This window comes from Sinocyclocheilus anshuiensis, unplaced genomic scaffold, assembly GCF_001515605.1.
Source record: "Sinocyclocheilus anshuiensis isolate Anshui unplaced genomic scaffold, SAMN03320099.WGS_v1.1 scaffold2799, whole genome shotgun sequence".
In the NCBI taxonomy this organism is placed as follows: domain Eukaryota; kingdom Metazoa; phylum Chordata; class Actinopteri; order Cypriniformes; family Cyprinidae; genus Sinocyclocheilus; species Sinocyclocheilus anshuiensis.
The window spans coordinates 47,021-55,984 of NW_015548372.1; the positions used below are offsets into that span (position 1 = coordinate 47,021).

Below are 8,964 nucleotides of genomic sequence, written 5' to 3' on the forward strand. Positions count from 1 at the left end.
TGCTGTATAGCCCCACCCACCGATTCTACATCGCTGCCTGTTTAGCACCGCCCACCGATTTTACATCACTGCTGTTTAGCACCGCCCACCGATTCTACATCACTGCTGTATAGCACCGCCCACCGATTCTACATCCCTGCCTGTTTAGCACCGCCCACCGATTCTACATCACTGCCTGTTTAGCCCCGCCCACTGATTCAATGAAGATCCAGACCGCATCAGTAAGAACTCTGTCCTTTGTTCACTTCATTTTACCGCGGATACATTTACAAACAAGGCACAATTCGATGCAGGATTTTCAAAAATATTGAAACTAAAAGACCTGTGCCGAATATATTGGATCCGACAGTAATGTCACAACACACAAGTATGAGTAACTGTTTTTATTATGTCGACGCTATTGCTTTGTCTGTCATTACAGATTGTTTGATATGTACTGAGCATTTATGCGTTTTTAACCTAAATCACAGCAGTGTCCATCTATGAGTAATGTACACTGTCAAACATACACAACTATTAACCAATCATAGCAGTGTGCTTTTACTTCAGAGTCTACAATCCTCTACGCTTATTCATACAGAGCTTCTGATGAGGGGGTTAAAAACAGGACAGAAAATAGCCTGTTACTTCTAAATTATGATGTTTTTTTAAGTAAAAATCTTGATAACATTATGCGTGTACCTCAGAGAACAGTACAAAATAAAAAACAGAGGCAGTTCATGACCCCTTTAAAAAAAGTCCATGTCCATGTAATTAACAACTAGCAAAGTAAAATGCGCATAACTAATATGTTAAGTGGATGTAGGATAAAGAAATGTAAATTTTTGAAGCATAAAAAGTGAACATATAAGAGGTGACTGCAGTTTACATTTACATTTAGTCATTTAGCAGACCCTTTTATCCAAAACGACTTACAAATGAGGACAATTAAAATATAAGATTAAAACAGAATAAGACAAACTCACTTCAAGCATTCAAACCACATGGAAATGAAAATGAATCATCTTTTGGGTTTTCTTACCGCTGAACCACATGATGAACATCATTTTGGGGGTGATTTTATGATCTCTGAAGAAGTTGAGCAGAAAGGAGAGGGGGAAGATATTTACAGCCCGACCGACAAGAACCAGAACCTGTGACAGGAAAACCCAAACAACTAAGTTCTGAATTTTGATTTAAAACTGATACACATTATAATCATCAACTTGTCTTTTTTTATTATAAGTGACATCAGATAAAATTCCAAAGAGCCAGTGACATCTCACACATTCAGCAAGCATTCATGTTTCATCAGATATTGAACAGCAGAGAGAGCCATAATGCTCTGGAATGAGACAGACAGCTGAAAACAAGCACTTCGGCGACACGTACTATACACCAGATGACAAACGACAGCTCGAACTTATGAGGGAAACTGAAGATAGACAAGCCCAGGAATGCAAACACACATGTTTCTGTGGAATCCAAATACAAAAGAGAAGAGTAAGGTTAATGTTAACAGCAGCTCCCTCTGTGAAGCAGCAGGTTTGTGAGGAACTCACCACACATGAAGGCCACGGTTCGAAGAGTCTGCTGCATGAGAATCTGAGTGACTGGCGATAAGTTATGATGAGTATAATGAGACATGACAATACCTGAGAACAGAATGGCCATGATACCTACAGACAGAAAGAAATAAATTCTAATGAATTTTGATGCTGAAATCACAACAATATTTTACTAATAAAATAGTATTACACATGTCTCAACTCAGCAGGATCTATTTTTAAACTCACCGGAGAGTTTGATGCCCTCGGCAAGACCATACGGCAGGTATGCAAATATAATCATCATCCCAAACTCCAGAGACGGAGTCTTCCTCAGGTCGAAGTGTTTCAGAACCTGCATACTCTCATTCAGAAATATAATCTCACAGGACCTCAGTAGAAATCTTTAAGAGTTCTTAAAATAAACACTCATATATGTATATATACAACAGTTCTTTCTGGCCCTCAAATCTGATTGGCCGATAAGAGTGTGATTTTAGAGTGATATCAGAACTCCAACAGCCGTTTCACAGTTTGTAACTGTATCACTCCGTTTGCGGTACTTCTTACAGCGAGTGTCATGGCGGGCGCCCAAATCTAGTATCATTTTATAAATATTACTGTTTTTGTGTCACGGAATGTAGTTTTAAGAGGTTTTCAGGCGAGAATGTACTTGTTTATAGTTCAAATATGCAGTTTGTTAATAAAGATAACGTCTATTTGAAAACTTGCTTCGGCGTTTTCGGACATGTGAGCTCCAGATGGTCAGCGGCCGTACTGCGCTTATGAAGCCGCCCGAGAGCAGCCTCAACTCGGCCAGATCTTCTGGAATTTACTGCTGGCTCTGATGTCTCTGTAGTGGTTAAACATGAGATGTAAATCCCATGTTTATGTAAATTCAATGCGCGCTGCCTTTGTACTTTTGACTGAATTGCCTAGCCACTTTTATGATGGCTGTTGTTGTTGTTGTTTATTAAATATTATTATTCAATAAAATAATATTTAATATAAACATTATTTTATATAAATAATAGTAGTATTTAATAATAGTGTTTAGCATTGAGAAACCGTCCGTGTTCGTGATGGTGATTTTAGTTACATTGAATCTAATGGGCAGTCTTTGGTCTCATTAATCTATTATTTGTTCCAGAGAAGATAATTTTGGCAAAATCCCATGTTTTTGTAAATTCAACGCTGTATATCAAAACACTGCCTTTGTACCGGTGACTGAATTGCCTAGCAACTTTTATGATGGCTGTTGTTGTTGTTGTTTATTAAATATTATTATTCAATAAATAATATTTTATATAAACATTATTTCATATAAATAATAGTAGTATTTAATAATTGTTTAGCATTGAGAAATGGTCCATGTTCGTAATGGTGATTTTAGTTACATTGTTCCACGAACTTCCACCTCGTTTTTATGAGCGAGTCAGCAGTAAAGACTTTTATACTGAAAAATAAACACAAACGGAAGTTATTTTTTGTTTCAACAACAGACTGACGCAGCGAAAAAACGCACTGAGCAGCAAAATCACCCTTAACAGATGAAAGGATATTAACAGTACGACAAAGATAACGCTTTCCTCAGCGGACATTCTAACTAACGTTTATTTGTTAATACGAGAACGATCTGAAGAATGCTGTATCAGATGCAGTTACGTTAATCACACTCGCTCAGTCCATCTCTCTCTCATAGTACACTACATAATACAGCAAGCTTTTAATACAGTAATACAATAAAGCTTTCAATGAAAAAAATTCAACGTTCCTTCATTACTAGTTCTAAAGTGATGTTTTGGAATTAGTAACGGAGGCTTGGGCTCAGCTGTTAAACTGTCAACTTTAGATTTGAATCCGTGGCAGAAGGAATTAGTTCTGCACAAAAGAGCTTTTAAAGACACTCCATTGTTGTTGTTTATGCATTTACACACTCGTGCCGTCGAACTGTTGTATAAATGCAATATCACACTCGTAGACATGATATATTGCTTTATATCGGCACGCTGTGATTACCTAAGGCACTCGGGCCTGCGACCTTGTGCTTACGTCCGAATCACAGTCGTGCCGATATACAGCAATATCTCACATCTACAAATGTGATATTGCTTATATATATATATATATATATGCACTCATAAAGCTAATTAATGAAAACCATTAATAAATAAATGTATTAATGTATCCAAATTAATAAATGGTAAATTAACCAACTAACTACCAACCAAAATACATTAAAACACAAAAAATCATTAGGATACAATAGCAGAGATGAGACCAGTGAGTGTGCCCAAAGCCGCTGACCCAAAGAACATCTTCAGGAAGTAGCCAAGCGCCTGCATGAAGGTTTCCCAGCCTGTAGAGACATCTGAGCCAGCAAAGCCCTCCGCTGTACTGAAATACCAACAACAACACATACATCAACCACTGCTCACATCTACTAACACAATAAAGACTGAAAATGAAAGCAGAATATGATTGAATTGTTCCACATTTTAAATACATAAAACGGAAAGCTGTTTTGTAAAATGATTAACTGAATTATGTGCATCTTGTTTGTACTATCCTCTGATTATGTATTTGTCCAACAGGACCACTGATCGTTCCTAATCTTTAACAAATAGCTTGTATTTGGTCAGCAGGGGGCATCAGAGTCACAATTACATTCCTACTGTACATACATGGCCACCAACATATGCCAAACACTGGAGTGTTCATTTAACAGCTTCCCCCGGGAATATTACATGCTACAAAAATTCAGAGTTTGAACCATAAAGAGATTCAGTGACTGAGCCACAGATGAGCTGTTGATATGTTTAAAACAAACTGGCATATGTTGAGCATCCAACATCAAATGCATTCATTTGTCTCTGCTCATTTAACCGATAGGATAAGGTATTTTAAACATTGAACAGATTACATCACAAAATGATAATAAAACCACAATAGTGGGTAGCAGGTAAGATTTTTTGTTTGTTTGTTTAATTAAATAATCCATTTATCCATAACTATCTTGACATTATGAGCCAGCCTTATGACGTGGATCAATGCATTGGAAATGCCCCCCCTTTCTTTAAAAGAACAGTTCACCCAAAAGTGAAAATTCTGTCATCATCTAGTCACCCTCAAGTTGTTCCAAACCTGTATGAGTTTCTTTCTTAAGCTGATAACAAAAAAGTTATTTGAAGTATGTTGGTAACCAAACAATGGGTGGTAGCCATTGACTTCCATGGTATATTTGTCCATTCCGTACATCTATACAAGTTGTACCAGGTGATGATAAAGATCAACAAATATCTTATCATGCAGGACAGCTTGGCCCACGGGTGTAAAACTACACCCAGAGAGAAATTACTACTTTCTAGGAAACACACAAACAGCTGATAACAGCAGCTCCACAGACTCATCAATTATGAATGAGATCATTTTACCAACCAACACTCAGGAGACAGTCATAGTACACACTCACAATGACCACGAGAAACAGCCAGAGTAAACACTCACAATGACCACGAGAAACAGCCAGAGTAAACACTCACAATGACCACGAGAAACAGCCAGAGTAAACACTCACAATGACCACGAGAAACAGCCAGAGTAAACACTCACAATGAGCACAGACAACTCTCCAGCTGAGCCGAGAGGAAACTAGATGAGGAGAGACGAGAGACGTGACGGGACAAACAGTATGAGAAAAGAACAAATGAGAGACAAGACAAAAGACGAGACAGAAAATGAGATGAGAAGAGAATAAGACAAGATGAGGAGAGACAAGAGAGAGAGAGAGAGAAGGGACAAGATGAGACGAGAGGAGAAGAGGCAAGGGACAAAAGACAAGAAAATAAGACATGATGAAGCAAAAGAGACTACATGAGAATAGACAAGATGAGAGAGACGAGAGATGAGAAAAGAACAAGAAACGTTAAGAAGAGACTACAGGAGAAGACATGAGACAAGGCGAGAAGAGAAGATGAGACAAGAGACAAAAGACAAGAAAATAAGAGACTTGAGAAAAGACAAAACACAAGACGAGATGATAAAAATAAAATGAGAAGAGACGAGAAATGTGACGAGGCTCGCTGAAATGAAATGTTCAAAAGACTAGCTGAAAAGAGACAAGATGAGAAGCAAAAATAACAAGAAATGTCAAGAAGAGACTACAAGACAAACAAGATGTGAGACAAGACCAGAATGGAAGAGACAAGAGAAATCAGATGATTTGAAAAGAGAAGATAGACAAGATGCAACCATAAGAGACAAGATGGGACAAAAGAAAATAAGAGACTTGATTAGAAGAGACAAGAGACACATAAGACGAGATGAAAAAAATGAAACGAGAAGAGATGAGAAGCATGAGGTAAAAGAGATAAGATGAGGAGTGAGCAGAGAACAAGAAACAGAGACTGCAAGACAAAGAAGACGTGAGACAAGACTGAAATAAGACAAGAATGAAAGAGACCAGAAGAGAGACAAGAAGAGAAGAGAAAACAGATGATTTGAAAAGTGAAGAGAGACAAGCTGAGATTAGACCAAATGAAATCAGAGACGAGAAGAGATGAGACTAAAGCCTCGTACACACCAGGACGATTATCGTGCACGCTTATCGCCGACATTTTTCGTGTCTTTTGTGTTCATACCCAAGCGATTTTCACTGGTGATGAGCCGAGTGAACGTGCAAATTCACTCCCTGACATTAGATGGCACTTAATGAAAACAGAAATTATTATTATTTATTAATAATAATATTAATAAATAAATAATAAAATATATAAACCCCCCTCGTCTCAAGAAATATCCGCGTCCACATGAAACCACGAAACCGACACAAAACGATGTAGTATACATGCCAGACCAGCATGTGGCGCTGTAATTCTGCCACAGAGATACACTAAAAACTGAGAAGAAGACTTGGACTATGCGCATAAACCTTGCGCGCAGTATACAAACGAACATGGAACAATACATTTATTAATCTGTGTTAATGTTAGTTAATAAAAAGACAAGGGTTCAGTGTTTGTTCATGTTTTTGTTGCGGTTACGTGACGTAGCGGTGTCTGACTAGGGGCGAGACGTGGGCTGATGACGTCATCGTTTCAGAAAATATATGGATTCGCTGTCCACACGAAAACGCAAGGGCGGCATATTCAGATTTATCCACTGTGGGACCCGGTTTCAAAAAATATCGGTTTCACTCTCCCAAAACGCCGGATTCGTCTGGACGAAACACCTATAGATACAAAATTTATGCATATACAGCTAAACGCGTCTCCGTGTGGTGTATGCGTATACAGCTAAACACGTCTCCGTGTGGACGGGGCCTAAATGAAAAGAGATATGATGAACCAGCAAATGAGATGAGATACGAGACAAGACATGAGGGGAAAAAAGGGATGAAACAAAATAGATTAAACTAAATCAAATTAGAGGAGAGAAAAAGTAAAATAAGAGACACATGGAGACTGAAAAAGGTCGAAACACATAATACAGCCACTGCAAAGCCACACTGGGGTGCATTTCCCGTACAACGACGTAACTCACTGATTAACCACCATAGTACAATGCATTGTTGTGGAAACTAACTAGTCACGACTGTTTCCTGAACACAGTCGCATCTCCGTCGTTTGAACCACATTAGTTCAACAATTTAGAGCCGTTGTTATGATGTCACACGCATGTGGTGGAGTAATAACTTCTGCTAATTAACTGATTTGAGATCTCTGAGATGCTGCTTTATTGAACATGGCACCTGATGACTAATTTACTATGTTTTGTTCCCTGTCACTTTGCTTTATTTGATTCATCGCGGGGTTCCTTTTACATTCCCATAGGCATTATGCACATGCGCACTCTTCAAAAACGGCGCGTATTGAGGACACGCTAAAATTTATAGACTAAAATGTATATATATTTAAATAGAATGGAAGATATAGATTGTACTGCATGTTAGCTTTCTTATTGTGCCCAAAAGCATAATTTATTTAAGTCCATATGTCTTACTAACAAGAAACTATGCTTCTAACCCCAGGTCAAGAGCTGTAGTTCCTACCACGTGAGTTTGCGACGCTGTTTGCGAATGTTTGTTTGAACTATGGTTTCAGGAAACACCGAATAATTGAACTATGTTGGTAACGGCGGAACTTGCGACCATAGTTGGCTAACGATGCCTTTGAGAAACGCACCCCTGAGCTACTAAAGATACACGAGCGTCAGTATGTGCTACAGCAGACCACATGTCTCACCCTTCCTGCTCAACTTGTTTGTAACATGACATCCTCTGGATACATGAAGCTGTCATGTTCTTTCTCATTCATACCGAGAACACCTGTGTGAATCTACGAAAACACAGGTAACATGAGGGTCAAACGTCCCATCCACAAATGCCCTGTACAACATTTAAGAACGTTATAAACACGTCACAGTACGTAAGGCCAAGAACTCCTCGCACATTACCACTCGCTGTGAGGTCAGCGGTTAATGATGGTTTTGATATTCCATTAGAATCAGCAGTTTCTACACAAACGCACACAGACAGCTGGATACAAGCCTGTTGCTAAAACAAAACCAGCATGATGGCATGTATTGCCTAGTCTACTGACATTAATAATGTATGTAAACCTACACAAGCACAAAAATAAGTCCTTCAAACATTGTTTAATGGAAGATGTGACACTGTATAAATGTACACATACGCATGAGCCGGTTATAAAGATAGAAACGCTCATGTTGATTTAGTTGTGCTCAGCAAATTCAGGATTGGCCCAGCCGCCCTGATCCAAATCCACAGTCGTAATCTCCCATCATTCAAGAGCTTTCAAGGTGTTGACACATGTATCATATGTTCAGTTACTGCACATTATTATAAAGGAACCATATTTCCTGGAACTCCAATAATGAGCTTGACGTGTCCAAACACAAGGAAAGAGTTTTGACAACTAAAGGCATTCAATTCCACCCATTAGTCACTTTGTGTAATTTCTTACAATGTGTCATGTAAGTGGATCGAACAGCTAATTTAAGAACAGGGTCAGTTATGCATCATATATTTGGTTTTTATCATCTGTTTTTCTCTAAACTGACAATGTTTGTTTTTCCACCCTTTCTGATGCTTGTTTCCCAACTTTAAACTTATGATTTCCGTATATAAATGACTACTTTTCTTGGTAAACACAATGACGTTCTAGAGATCTGTGTGCTTCTCAAGAACTAACTGAATGTGGTAATGTGAATAAGCCTAATTATACAGGGCGCCTTGAAGACCAAACAGTTCCTCAGTAATAGTGAAAATCTGTCTATCCAGTACTGTGCAAAAGTCAAAGGCACAAAGATGTTTTACAAAAAATATTTCTTTGCTTTAGTGTGCCAGTAAAAGTATCCATTTCCAAACTCAGTTTTAGGCCTCCTCACAGAATTTGTAAAATGAACATTTGGCAACCTA

At 38.3% G+C, this 8,964-nt stretch overlaps 1 pseudogene; it reads right to left on the reverse strand.

The window, feature by feature from the left end:
* The window catches only part of LOC107656675 (sodium/hydrogen exchanger 8-like), a 36,865-nt pseudogene that overhangs the window by 4,957 nt on the left and 22,944 nt on the right, over positions 1-8,964 (reverse strand).